Here is a 15,852-nt window from a genome sequence, read left to right as displayed (position 1 = left end):
CATCTTAGAGTATTGCTAAAATTCTATTAGCCACCTAAAAGATTGATAGTACATTTAAAAAGGTGGTTGTTTTAATTTTGCTACAGGGGTAAGTCAACTTAAATTTAATAACAATATCCTCATTGACTAGTTTTTTGTTTGTTAGTTTCAAATGGTCAAGGGATACCAACTTTTACTTATAAGATGAATAATTTCTGGGGATCTAATATAGAGCCTGGTGACTATAGTTAATAATACTGTACCATATACCTGAAATTTGCAAAAAGACTAGATCTTAAGTGTTCTCACCACACACACACATAAAATGTTAACTATGTGAGGTGATGGATATGTAAATTAACTTGATTGTGGTAAACATTTCACAATGTATATGTATTTTAAATAATCACACTGTATACCTTAAAACTAAATTTAGAATTTCAAAAATACTTTCTATATAGAGCAAATTACAAATGAAACTTCTGTTCTGTGTCAAAGATAATTTTATGAATCAATCAATTGTTATTTATAACATAGCAGTTTGCTTCTCACAGTCTAAATTTTTTAAAGAATTGGGTACAAAACTATGCCTAATTTGTCCAATATTCCAGGTTGAGTTTTAGTAGTTACTGTTTTTTATAAGTAATGTTTTATATTGTTAATTATAAATTAAAAAATAATAATTTATAAAATATAAAACAAAGGAGATAAAAAACAAAAAACTGGAAGTTTATTCTTTTACTTATGGTCATGTTTTTCTGTCCTTTTAATTTTTTACCAAAAATACCCCCAAAATAGTATATGCAATGTATATCATTCCCTCTTCACTCTTATATTTCATTTTCCTTAAGCATAAAGTACTCTGACATTCTAACTCTGCCACAGATAGCAGTAGCATAATAATAATAGCAATAATAATAATTATTATTATTATAAACAATGAGTTAATAGGCTTCCAACAAATAGATTGGAACACATATATTAAAAAAAAAATCACAAATTACCATTTCATTCAATTTCAGGAAAATAAAGTGCAATAAAATTCTAATACTAATAAAATTCTAATTCTAATTCTAATATATATATATTCTTTATCAGATTTTTTTCCTTATAGGCTATTATAAAATACTGATTGCATTTCTCTGTGCTATATAGTTGGCCCTTGTTTTTTAATCTGTTTTTTGTATAATGGTGTGTATATGTTTATCCCAAACTCCTAATTTATCCCTCCTCCCCTCCCCTTTCCCCTTTAGTAACCATAATTTTGTTTTCTATGTCTGTGTGTCTACTTCTGTTTTCTTAATAAGTTCATCTGTATCTTAGTAGTTACTGTTTAAAATTAAACCACTAATCTTAAAATTTATACCCAGGTATGAAATAAAATCTAAAAGAATATTCAATAAACAATTTCAGAAACATGGTTCTAGTACCAAACTTTTAATTAGTTAACCAAAATCATAGTCTCAAATCTGCAAACATATGTGGCTTCAGAGAGGGAAAGAGAAGTACCATTAGCTCCTTTCCATACTCTCTCTTCAGTATACATCATCCCCACATCTTATTCAAAATCATTATTTCTTGTTCTACCATTGAGAAATGAATTATGTAAAGAATGGCAAAATGTCTTTGCCAATGAAGATTAATATAACACCAAGATAAGCAGAAAACTAACCTGTTGCTGAAAGAATTTTGATACTGTATAATGGAAATTTAACTGGGTAGTTTGAATATCTCCTTTTGGAATGTTGATTTTCATATATATGGAACAAATTGGTTGCTATATGGAGCATATTGATTGCTATCTTGCATAGAAGAACTATAGGTATGAAATTATTAGACATTAATACAACAAGACCAGATACAGATACTATGTTTATCATTGTCTAAGCATCCCTAAACCAGAGAATGATTAAGAATATTTAAGGATGACTAAGAATGTTTAAAGGTTTTAAGAATGATTGTGTATTTCATGATTAAGAATATTTAAAAATAATTAAGAATGATTAAGAATTAAGGAGAAAAAAGATTAATTGTTATCTAACTTAAAAGGTCACTTGTACTAAGAAAGGGTTCAAAAATAACTTTAAAGTAATATAGTAATTATATTTTAGTATCCCTATTATGAAGCCACTGGAGATAGTATGAGGGGGCACATTTACAATGAAATCCATTCTATGGGTGAAGGAAAACAAAGATATGGAGACAATAAAAATGTTAGTTCAATTTTATAGACACATTTCAGCATAATTAAGACAATGAATGTTTAATAATTAATGATTGTATATAATGTTATTAAGGCAAATTTAACCAGCTGAAAATAGTTTCACAGGTTTGCATCTTTTATTGACCAACATAAGGTTAAATTTAAATGAAATTTAAAATGTGAAATTAGTCTAAGCTAGCTAAGATTCACTCTTTCCCTCAGGGCACAGAAATGTAATTACAAATATGCTGAGTTATCTCAAAACTGTTAATAAAGTGAATTTTGACTATATTATACTAGATTGTTTCATTATCAGTTTACATTAAATTAAGTGTTGGTGGTATGCCCAGTGCTATGTTGAAGCATTAATACTAAAAGGCATTGTTCTTTCCCTACAGAGACTTACAACTGGCAAGATAGTTTGTCTAAACTGGGAAAAAGAGAGAATAATAGAGAGCAAAGTGCCAAGTTCCAGGTTAATTTCCAAGACTGCTTTTCTTAAATACTTTATTCTTTCTTAATCACTTCATGTATTTATAGTTTTGAAACTTTTGATAATCCACTAAAGCAAGTTATGTGACATAATTAAATGAATTATATGATACGTTATAAAGACCTGAAATTCTTACAGATAACATGAGAAGAAAGGTATTGTGATGAATCCCACCATAGAGAATCCTAAAACCTAAGAATAGAGATGCTTTAGAAAAACATGGCATGATGTTTTGACTCCGTGGGTTTTTTAAGGAAGGTGTAGGATTGTTTTGGCAGCAATAATTTGAGTGCTGCCTCTTCTAAAAATTAGGCTATTAGGTTACTGTAGTAGTTTACCATATTGATATAGTAGTAATTTTCCCTTATTAGAGTTTAGATTACATATAAGATTTTATATTGTGGTAATAAAATTTTATTTTAAACATTTGTCATTTTCAAAATGTAATTCAAACAAAACTTATAATTAAATGTGGGTATATAAAACTATACTTTAGGGCTTTATTTTAATATCTCTTAAAAGTGATAGATTTGAGTTGAATAAAAATTATTTTATAACCATACAGAAAGAAATATTTTGTGTATATATATATATATATATATGTCTCATTCCATATGTCTCATTTTCATATAAAATATAGTTTGGAAAATAAAATGATCTATTTAAAAATATAATTTTCCTTAGAGAATAGCATAAGAATTTCATCTAATGTAAAGTTGTCTATTTCTTATCCATATTGCATCTAATGACTTTTCAAGTATGGACCTAATACATTCCTGTAAAATAATTAGAAGTGCAAATTTTCCTTTAATCATTTATTATTACTTTGTATTCATAATCTAATTTTTTGTTTGTGTGATACACATTCAAAATACACCAAATATGGTTGGACGATTCAAATTCTAGGCTTCTGATATCTTTGCTGATGACAGACGATAACCAGACATCATTGTGATCATTTTGAAATGCATAGAAATATAGATTCATTATGGTGTATACCAGAGATCAACATAGTGTTGTAAGTCAATTATACTTCAAAAGTAAACTCATATAAAAAGAGATCAGATTTGTGATTACCAAAGGCAGGAGGTGGGGAGAGGGGAATTGGGTGAAAACATTCAAAATGCACAAGCTTCCAGTTATAAGATCAATAAGAACTAGGGATACAATGTACAACATAAGAAATAGAATTAACAGTGGGATATGTTATACACAAAAGTTGTTAAGAGAGTAAATACTAAGAGTTCTCATCACAAGGAAAAATATATATTTTAAAAAATTTCTTTAGTTTGGTACCTATATGAGATGATGAATATTCACTAAACTTGTTGTGGTAGTCATTTCATGATGTATATAAATCAAATCAGTATGCTGTACACCTTAAACTGTGATATACAGTACTATATGTCAATTATATCTCAATATAACTGGAAGAAAAAATTCTATGCTTACAAACTCACATATCAGAAGGTCTCTTCTTTATATCTGGTCACTGTCCAGGGCAGAAGCTGCTTGGACAGTATTTAATAACCCTGCCCAGAGCTCCATTCTAGTTCCATCTGCATTACATTGATTTGTTTGGGCCATGGACCTAAACGTTTTGTAGGGTCATGAGAGTACTTTTTGAATATACTAGATTTTAGTTACTTGCAGAACAGTCCATTGGATATATTAGCTTCTAATTCAGAAGAGAATTCACAGTTGAAAATAGGGATATGGGGATTATTTATCAGCATTTAGGCAATAGTTTAATCAATTGTAGTAGTTCAGAAATCACAGACAATAACTTAAGAAAATAGAAGAAAACTAGGTTCAGAAAAAAAATTTATAGACATGCTTAACTGAATAATATAAATTAAATACAAGATTTAACTCGGTAGCAGTATTAAGAGTTACAAGAAAGATGTGTAAATATGTTTGTTGCTGTTGGAATTATCTCATTCAACAGGACTTTTATAGTTAAATCAGTAACATTAAAAATAACAGGAAAAATACAATCCTACTTAAATCAGACTATTTTTACTTGGAAAAGCTAATAAGAGAGAGATCGCCTGAAATCAAACTAATAAAAACATAAAATAAATAGTATAAAATAACCCCAGGCTTGAATTTCAACCTACAACTTACTAGTCATATGTACATTTGCTGATAAGATTTGTTTGTTTTAACAATTCTGACCCTCTTCTTAACTGCAAATGAGGGTAATAATGCCTATCTCATAAGATATTCTGAAGATTTAAAGAAATACTCAATAAAAGTTAGTTCCATTACATCCAAATTCACTATCAGATTTTTTTTCTTTTACTGCTTAATGAGAGAATATACATTTAAAAAGAAATAAGCATTTATATTCTACCCTAATTCCTTTAGATTGAGGTTGTAGCCTCAAAGGTTGATTGAACTTTTTCTGTAAAGGGCCACATAGTAAATAATTTTGGCTTTGTGGGCCATGTGATCTCAGCCATAGCTAATTGTTTCTGTCATTGTTATACAAAAGGAACCATAGGCAATAAATAAAGGAATGACTATGACTGTGTTGCAATGAGCTTTATTTACAAAAAAAAAAAAAAAAAAAGAAGGCTGCAAACCACATTTAGTCCATAGCATTGTTTGCTTATCCCTGGTATAGGTGATTACATTTAGTGTTAGACATAAACCACAAGAAACAATTGAAGATAAGCCATCATTTTCATATGCACATAAAGACATGTTGGAATTTAACCAGGGAAATGCAAATCAAAACCACAATGAGATATCATCTCACACCAGTCAGAATGACTGTCATCAAAAAGAACACAAATAACACATGTTGGTGAAGGATGTGAAGAAAAGGGAACCCTCCTACACTGTTGGTGGGAATGTAAATTGGTGCAGTAACTGTGGAAAATATTATGGAGGTTTCTCAGAAGACTAAAAATAGAACTACCACATGACCCAGCAATTCCACTCCTGGGTATATATCTGAAAAACAAAAACACTAATTTGAAAACATACATGAACCCCAATGTTCATAGCACCATTATTTACAATTGCCAAGATATGGAAGCAACCTAAGTGCCTCTCAACAGATGAATGCATAAACAAGATATATAAATATAAATATGTATATATACACACACACACAAAATGGAATACTACTTAGCCATAAAAAGAATAAAATATTGATATTTGTAGCAATATGGATGGACTTGGAGGGCATTATGTTAAGTGAAATAAGTCAGAGAGAGAAAGACAAATACTGTATGATATTACTTATATATAGAATCTAAAAAATACAACAAACTAGTGAATAAAACAAAAAATGCACACTCACAAGTATAGAGAACAATCTAGTGGTTACCAATGGGGAGAGGAAAGGGGGCAGGTGAAATATAGGCAGAGAGAAAAAAGTGGTTATTATGGGATTGTATGAAATTATGTGTTCACATGTGTTCATGTAAAGCACTATACAATTTTAAAAATCTTTCATTCAATAAAAAAAGACAAAAAAAGTAGCACAGGAAAAATTAACCAATATTTTAATTGCCAAGGTTGGTATGAGTTAATATCTATGTAAATAGTCTTAATATTAATTCTTAGAAAAATGTGCAGACAGTAGAGTTTTCCAGTTGTCCTATTGGAAGGGTGAATAAAATTGATCTTCCAATATCTTCTACTTAATTGTGATGCTCGTTATTGTGTCTACACTTGTTGGAATAATGGTTTTTCATTTAGAGTTTCACAATAATATTCAAAATTTATCTAGTAAATTTGGAACCTGCATAGTTCAGACACGTTATTATACATTCTTAATTAATATATCTTCAGAAAAGTTAAACCAAATTTGATAACAGAGTTTTCTACAACTACAAACTAAACAAACTAACACAACAAAATTAAAAAAAAACAAACAAAGCTTTTCACTGGGTAAGCATTTTTTTGCTTGTATAACACTTAAGTTTAAATATTCCCTAAGTCCTGAAACTTTTTACTCTCCTATTATCACTCTATATTTTTTGTCTCCTTTGACATTTTATAAAGGCTTAATTCTTATTACTTCTCAAATTTTTATTCTTAGCTCTTTAACCTCCCAGAGGTCTTCAGTTTCATATGTTCAACTGTTCATGGGTTTTTGTGTGTGTGTCTATCCTTTAAGCCAAACTGATTATATACAAATTAAAAAATCTAAAACAAATGAACAAAAAACAAAGCAGATTCTTATAATTTTCTTAAAGCAAATAAGATTCCCCTTCCTTATTTCTACTAATGGCATTGCCACTCCTGAAATTGTATTGATATGAAATCTTTATGGTATACAGTATTGGTTGACTGATATAACGTCAGTTCTCAATCCGCTTCTTCTAAGACATTTTTCAATTATCCATATCTGTGTAACAGAGATCTATTCATTGAGGCATATGTTGCATGTAGTGAGAATTTTATGTAATAATTCTATTTGTTTTTTCTTCTTTTTTTTCCTCTGAGAAGGTATGATACCTTGAGGGCAGAAACTATCCAGTGAACATGTAGAAAAGGCCATATGAAGAATAAAAATGGGCTCAAATATAATTGAGCCTCTAAAGACCAAACCAATCCTGTATCTGTTTAAGCTGTTGTATATAGGTTTCACCCAGTGTGCAGTGAAAGCACCCTGTCTTTTATTTTTTCCAGCTCTTTAACTCCCATCTCTGTTATATGGCTGGTTTTCAAATTCTGTTGATTCTTTTCCCAGAAAAATGTTTCTATTACTACTCCCAAACATTACACTACAATTCATTTATTTAGATAAACCTTTGAATTATCCAGAGAAAATTGATATGGAAGAAAAAACAGTCCAATCTTCTATTAGTAGGGTGCTCATATGCCCTAATTTTCTGGGGCAGTCACAACTTATATGTGTACTTCTGTAATTATTAGTAGCATTGTTTTACAATAATGTTCATAGTTATACAATAAATTATATTGTTGCCTTATCTACTACTTATATACTTGGATAAATTTTATTAACACTCTAAATACCAGAATATTAAAAATTGGAAGGACTGCCATTTAGTGGATTCAGAAAAAACATAGTGACATTAATTGCTCATTTCTCTCAATGTTAGGCTTTTGATTTCTGGACTGGAATATTCTGCACTCAATTTGATGCATATTAAGCCATATTTCTGATTTGAGTATGTTGAAAGTTGGCATTTTGTTTGTGGGAAAGCCAGGAATAAAATAATATTATTTGAAAAAGCAGAATTCATATTCCAGTAACTCACCTTCTAAATAGACCTCAGACAGCATAGAATCTCCCACTTCTGCTGCTGTCATCAGAAGCAAGTATAGTTCTTCACTTTTAAATCAACATCAGATGTGCATGACTCAACAGAAACTTATTTTAGTCCTAGAACCTGCTCATTAAAAACTGAAATTTACTGAAGGTTGTCCCCCCCGCCCGCTTTATGTTGTATAGAGAGATTTTGCATAACTAGAGTTTAGAAAATCTTGCCGGTCAAATCAGCGATAGAATTAATCTGGCTTTTTTGAACAGCTTCCAAAATCTTAATAATTCTCCTCAGAAGCAAGTTCAAACACCGCAGTTTGACATTTGTGTTGCCAAGTAAAGAATATGGCTCACCATCTGGATCTACAAGAATGAAGTCACTAGCCACTGCAGTCACTGACCTTTAACACACCCTGAAAGGAGTTCAGACTGGAGATGTGCTCTGGGAAAAACTGTCAAAACAGGCCTTCAAATAGTTCGATATTTTCAGGAGAAAATTTTATGAACCTAATTTCTTACATCTTCTCATACTTAGAAAAGCACTAAAAATCATTAAGGAAGACATCTGCTCCTTGTGACTAGCAGCAACCTTCTACTGAGATGTGTATTGATTACATATCCCCCTTTCACCAAATCACATATATACTGACCTCCCCCCTGTCCTTTAGAGCAGTTCCTCAGTGCTATCTGAGAGGTTGTCTCCCAGACAATAGTCCTCAGTAAGGCACCAAATAAAACTGAACTTACATCTCTCAAGTTGTTGTTGTTGTTGTTGTTTTTTCAGTCAACAGTAGCTATGCACAATAAATCCCAGCTGTTATACAATTTTGTCTCTCTAAATCCCTAACAAAACCCTCGTTCAAGGAGAGCCCTATGGTCCATCTTTATTTCTCAGGTTAAAGCTTTACTCAAACATTTTCCCCAACTAGAATATTTTCATCTCTCATTTTTCTTTAAATCTAAACACTTAATTATCACATAACTAAAAAACTCCTTGTCCCAATAAGATCATCTGAATTTCTTACTTCTCTGACCCTATATAGGACTGGGCATCTGTGAAATATGTTTTGACACTCCAGTATTTACTACTTGATTTAGTCTGTATCATTTTGATGTTTCCTATATTTGTTTCCCAAATAGTTCCTGGAGACGAATCATATATTTGCTTTTTATCCCATTTCTGCCTATTATTGTAGAAAAATAAATATGTGTAGTAAATTAAATGAGTAACTTTCAGTAAAACTTAAATGAACAGGTATAATATTGGACAAATTCAATAATATGTGGACTTACAGAGACTGGCCTACTCTGTATGGTAGCTTATACTTAAATATCATTGAGAAAAAATATTTTGTCAGGTTTTTCCCCAGTTTTTAAAAAATCTCTTTCTTCAGAGTATAAATCCATGTAAAATGGAACAACTGTGTTCTCTACAGTATTTGTGTCACAGGCAGTAGTAAAGAGTAATGAAGACATGAGCTCTTCATAAATATTTTATGATTTATTTTTGATAACTTTCTTCCATATTATGTTTCCTAAGGAGTCAGAATCAGGTTCCCTATCCAGCAGTTCCACCTGAAAAAGGAGAGCTCATGCTGATTTTGATAACTGCTAGATCAGAAAATTAATATACCTCTTTCACTGCTGGAGACATTGTCTGTGAGCAAAGGTTTTCCCATTTCCTGTTGTACACATAGGAGTCTCATTAAACCTAGAAATTTTGCATGTGCTTCAACAAGGGTGTACCCCTTCACACCGAAAGATGAATATTCCTAAAATACACTCCTTTCACATCTAAATTGTAATTTGCAGGAGGTCTCACTCCTGATATGTATACAAACAAAGAAGAGGAAAACTCTCCTGTGGATAATGAGTATATAAAGAATTCCTTAGTGAATAATCACAGACTCTGTTTAAGGTAAGATGCAGCTGTGCATGCATAATAATATTCTTAATAAGCTGTGCTGTTTGGAGCATGGTTTGTTGCTCTGAGTAAAAGAAATTAATCTAGGGCTTCCCTGGTGGCGCAGTGGTTGAGAATCTGCCTGCCAATGCAGGGGACACGGGTTCGAGCCCTGGTCTGGGAAGATCCCACATGCCGCGGAGCAACTAGGTCCGTGAGCCACAATTACTGAGCCTGTGCGTCTGGAGCCTGTGCTCCGCAACAAGAGAGGCAGCGATAGTGAGACGCCCACGCACCGCAATGAAGAGTGGCCCCTGCTTGCCGCAACTAGAGAAAGCCCTCGCACAGAAACGAAGACCCAACACAGCCATAAATAAATAAATACATACATAAATAAATAAATAAATAAATAAAAGCTGGGTTCTTAATTCTTTAAAAAAGAAAAAAGAAATTAATCTAGAAATGAAACGTTATTATGGCACTGGGTTAAAAATCTATAAAATAAACAATGTAATTAAATTATACATGAATTTAAGAATGTAGCATAGTCATTGGATTTGAAAAAGATGATTCTAAGAGGGTAGGAAATGCCTATAGTGATAATTATTTAACAACCCTTCAGGCAATATCTATTTAGAAATACAGATATGCTTTAAAAGTGATATGTAATTACTCACATTTAAGATGAGTAGGATCTGAAGATCAACCCTTTGCTGAGTAACACCACACTCTAAAGTGGATTTGCCAAAACTGTGGATTAGAGATAAAAATCTGACTTACATAAAAGAAAAGCACAAAGGGGCTGACACTCTCATCTTTCCTCTCACTCTCCTCTTGCTTAGTTTCACACTTTGTTCTTTCCTTTTTGTCTCTGTACTCCTGCTTTTCTACACTTCTATCCATCCCTTTATATTTGACTTCTCCCCATTCACCCTCATCCTTTTCCAACCAATTACACCCCTCTGTCCCTCCTCTTTTCCTGAATTCTCACCCATTATAATCAAGGGAGTTAAAATTTTTTGCATGTTGGTTAAAAATGGGAGAATGCAAAAGCTCTATGTAGCACCTCTTTCCCCACCGTCTTCTACCATCCTCAAGGATTATTGGTAAACAAACAATAGGTAAATAAACACCAGAATTTTGCACAATTAACTATGTATGTTATATAATCAATTAGGCCAGAGAGAGAAGCTGGGAAAAAACATTATGGTGTTTTTGAAAAGGCAGGGACTCAGAGGTGAGAGCAAACTTTAACTGAGATTTTCAGTACTAATTCATAATTTATACTAAAAATAGCTGTTGAAATTAGTCCTTAACACTACTGCCTATTCCTCTCCTACTCTGTTATTTTTATTATTATTATTTTTTAAAAGTTTAGTTTCCTGAATAAGAAATGTAGCTATGAACTCATAGAAATAAAGCAATTCAGGGAATAGGAAGCTCCACTATGTAACCTAGGTTCGTTAATTAATCCCCCCAAAATAGAGTTCTATTATGAACTTTTGAGCAGTTATAACTCATTACCATGAGCTAGTGAGGTTGATTTCAGAAGACTGGAATGTGTTACTCTTGTCCTTAGAGCAGAGAAACCTTCATCCTGATAAATGGTTCTCAAACCTAGTTGCATATCTGAATCACTTGGGGAGCTTTTAAAAACTACAGGTTTTGGCCTCACCTCAAAATTGCTGAGGATGGGGTCTGGGCACAGTATATTTTAAAAGCTTCCCATGTAATTCTGAAAAACACTCCTTGATATATGACCATCTGCTATAGATAATTGGGTTAAATTGATGTTTGAAGTTCCAGGGAAGTCAGAGCCACACAATTCATTTTTCAGTAGGCAGGCAGAGAGACATAATCATTCAGTTTCCATGTGAAATATACTTGAACTCTAAATTATTGGTGTGAGACGTCAGCTACACAAGCAATGTTTGGATGATCTTGGCCCCTATCACCATTATTTTGAATACCTATCAATCTATCCTTGTAATCCTCCCTAAAAGTATTTGAGCCCATATAATGCATTTAGTGTGTGTTTAAGAAAGCTTCTCTTGACCACTGCCTTAAATTTAATAATTCAGTCTTCTTTCTGTCAGTTCTGTCTTTGGCAAGGCATGTTGATTAAACATCACCCTTGTTACCTGAAAAAGGTAGTCATCAGGGAAACTATATTATTATAATGCTTTTGAGTTGTGTTCTCTCAAAAATTATCAGTGATGCTTTCTGGAGCTAATAAAGTTATCATTAATCACTAAATAATTGCATTACTAATCCCACCATCTACATTGCTACCACCACTCAAAAGCATTTTTAGTGCAACTGAAATAAACCACTACCTCTTTCTTAAGGTTTGCTATGCAGCTTTGTCAAATTAGTGTTTCATTCACTGCATAAATATCTAATTGACACTTATAGGTGTCAGTTTCTATGCTAGATGCTTCCCAGTACCTGTTTCTGTAGATGATAGTACTTCTAATGTAGTTTCTGTCTTCTGGTGATAGCCACAGAAATAACATGTCAACATCACTGCCCTGCCCTAAAATTTATCCCACCCCAGAAGAGAGAATTCCTATTTCTACTTTTGTGACACATTCTCTTAATTTGGTACAAAAGCAATATTGGCTTGTTATTGAAATATTCTCACAGCTTTAAGAATTAAAAATTTTTTTGACTGTTCTTTTTAACAGTCTACTTTACCCATTCTCTAGGGAGTTTGAGGAGAAGAATGTGTATACTTGTGTGTGAAATGGGAAGGGTACTTTTATTCTGAATGACATGCACCATGCTCTGTTTAATAACTTTTTTTCTCAAGCTGAAGGTACTGCTCATAGAAAAATTTCCTCACAATCTCTTCCACTTCATCAGCTTACTTTTTTCAGAAGTTTTCTTAACCTCTTAGGCAAATAGACTCCTAGAGAAATGTTGTGGTATAAGGGAATTATAAGTGGGCTCATGATATCACACTCACTATAATTTTATAATTATTCAGTTTATCATTTGTATTCTACTTGTACCTTTAAATTTCACTATTGTTTACCATTTTCTAATAATATACACTTGTTTGTTTCAATAAGAAACCTTTAAAGTCATTACATAGCACATTCCACACAACACATGTCTTAGTAAGTATTGAAGATTTTCAGGGAAGGTGCTTGACTCTTTGACTGAAGTAAACTATGTCTGTTCTGTGGACCAATTGTACTAACACACTAGCTTTTGTTTCTCAGTTTAGAAGTGTAACAAAAATGGATCTGTAAAATAATGTTAACAACACATCTTATTCAATATAATTACTAGAAGAGTAATTTGTAGCCATTACATAGTCTATATTGATATTATCAAACTTGGTGATACATTATGTATACAGTCTCTACATTTCTACTATTAGGGTGTATATAAATGGAAAACACTGCAGAGAGAATATAACCTTTTATTTTGAAACCCATAAATGCAATGTATAAACAACAAAAGGCAGTTGGAGACCACCAGCCTCTCCCTTGAAATAACTCTTTTCATTCTCTCCTGGGGTCTTGCTGATCATGGGATTGTATCAGATATTTTTTAACAACATGAAATAATCTACAAACATGACCTAGAGAAGGAGTATGATCAGTAGGAAAAATGTGTTCTGATGGATTAAAAGTAGTTATAGAATTTAGGGTTACAAATGCCTTTCTTTTTTATAGTTCTATTAAAATACATGTATATTTATAAAAATAATTTTAAAAACCATTTTAATATAAATATTACTCAAAAAAATCTTACCCTGAACAAAATTTCCTGGATCTGATTTGTAGCATGTACGTTTCTTAAGTTTAAAACTAGAGAAAATATTACCTTCAGGAAACACAGAAATTTTAAGTAACACTTTCATTTTTCCTTAGATTTAGTCATATCTCAAAAATCTGACTAGGAGGAATAATACAAAATATAATAAACCATACACTTCCCAAAATTTTTTCCATTTTACTTTAAATTTTTTCATGAAAACTCTTCTCATTCTCATGTTTTAGTCTCAGCGCTGTAATATAGGAACTTTCTGGGGGAATGTTCCATGTGGTGATAAATATAGGTCTATGTATATCTCATAGGGGTCTGCAGATTTATCCTTGTGAATTTGTAGTTCTCAATGAGAAATTTTTAGTTATATACTTTCATTTTAATAATAATACATTATTAAAATTGTTCATTTTAATAATGTATTTTAATAATTTTACTAATAGCTATTTATTATAATTAAAATAATAAATTTTTTGATAATTTTAAATAACTTAATATTGGTTCCATAAGTTTAAAATACTATATGACTTTAGTTCTAGTTAGTGTCAAATAATACTTTTCACTGTTAGGAAATAGATAGTAATGAGAAATTACCCTTGAGTTTACCATTGATTTTCTCAGATTCAATAATACTCTTTGCATGTACAATAGACTTCTACAGCAAGATGGCCCTGAATGAATCACCTCTTCTTGTGTCAACAACCCTTTGCAGGGTGATTGTGCCACTGAGTAGTAATCCACTTACCCATCCCTAAAAACTGATCTGGCCTTGTGACTAGTGCTGGCTGATAGAATATGTCAAAAATGATATTGTGTGAATTCAAGGCCTTACAAGGTCTTGCAGTTTTTATTCTTGCCCTCTCAGAATCCTAACATGAAAGAAAAAGCGTAGCCAGATAGTATATGAAAGGCCATGTGAATTAGAACTAAGACATCCCAGCAGAAGCCAGTACCAACCACCAAACTTATAGGTGAGGCCATGTTGAACAATCCTGCCAAATTGGGCTGCTGACAAACACAGTTTCGAGGAAACAGCCTTTTTAAGTTGTTGGGATAGTTTGGTACAAAAATATCATGTACCAAACACTCATGTAGCAGTGTTCTATGTTTAAATATTAATATACTTCTCATCATTTACATGAGCATTATACACATATCTTTAGGATTCACTAATCAAAAGTTACCCAAAACATGTTTAGAAAGCAAGAATAACAGACACAAAAGTAGTTTTTCTATGATAAAGGATGATAGATCTTTTACTGTCTCAGTATGACAGTTCACCCCACCAATTTGGGGAGGGAAGTTTTTGACTCTCAGGCATTTCTTGAGGTCAGAGTTTGGAGGAGCACGTTGATCTTGAGCTCTGCCTAAGAAACTAATATTAGGTGTTGTGTGACTTAGAAAACCATAATCTTCCATAGTCCTTTGCCTTTCTGGAGGTAGAAATTTGAAGAGGTTTTTTGTTCATAACAAGAATCCTTTTTGAGGAGAAACATTCTTCTTCCACTTTTATATTCTTTTCATTGTATGATATTTTTGCTCAGTTGACTAGTCTGTTCTCTAAAGGAGTATTTCAGATTAATGGAACTAGATTGCTGGAAATAATAATCTAACAGTTTGTATTCTCTTTCAGTAGAGGTTTAAAATGATGGATGTCATTATTATGACAGAAATCAAAATGACCCCTCTTGCTTGCCCATGAGAAACTATTGATGAGCCTGTGGAGCTGTTAGGGAAAAGGTTATCAAAACATTCAAAGCTGTGGATGATGTAAATCTGAAACTAACAAGGAAGTGATCCCTTCAAGGAAAGAGTTTTGTTATAAACTATTGGGATCCTGAATACAAGTGTCTATTTTACAGTAATTTATTTTCTTCTCTTTCAGAAATGCATTATGAGATGCATCTTTTGTATCACTCATTATGTTTTCTATATTAGGAATGATGATCTTTTTACATATCCTGAATTATTTTTTTAGAAAACTAATTTTAAAGCAAGCAGTTAGGTAGACATGAGCAGAAAAAGGGGGGCACAGCTCAAATGGCAGGAAACCACACATCTTGTAAACAGTGCAGGTCCTTGGGCAAAGAATATCAGGAATCTCCAGACTGACAGGAAACCACACATTTTGGGGTTACAAGTGGCCTGGAGGCAGATGAAGAAAGGTGGGAAAAGGCAGGAATCTCCAGCATCCGAATGTAACATGTTGCTCATTATGCTGTCATTACAATAAAATTAACCTTGTA

This window comes from Eubalaena glacialis, chromosome 16 (genome assembly GCF_028564815.1).
Source record: "Eubalaena glacialis isolate mEubGla1 chromosome 16, mEubGla1.1.hap2.+ XY, whole genome shotgun sequence".
NCBI lineage: Eukaryota > Metazoa > Chordata > Mammalia > Artiodactyla > Balaenidae > Eubalaena > Eubalaena glacialis.
This window is presented reverse-complemented; position numbering follows the sequence as displayed.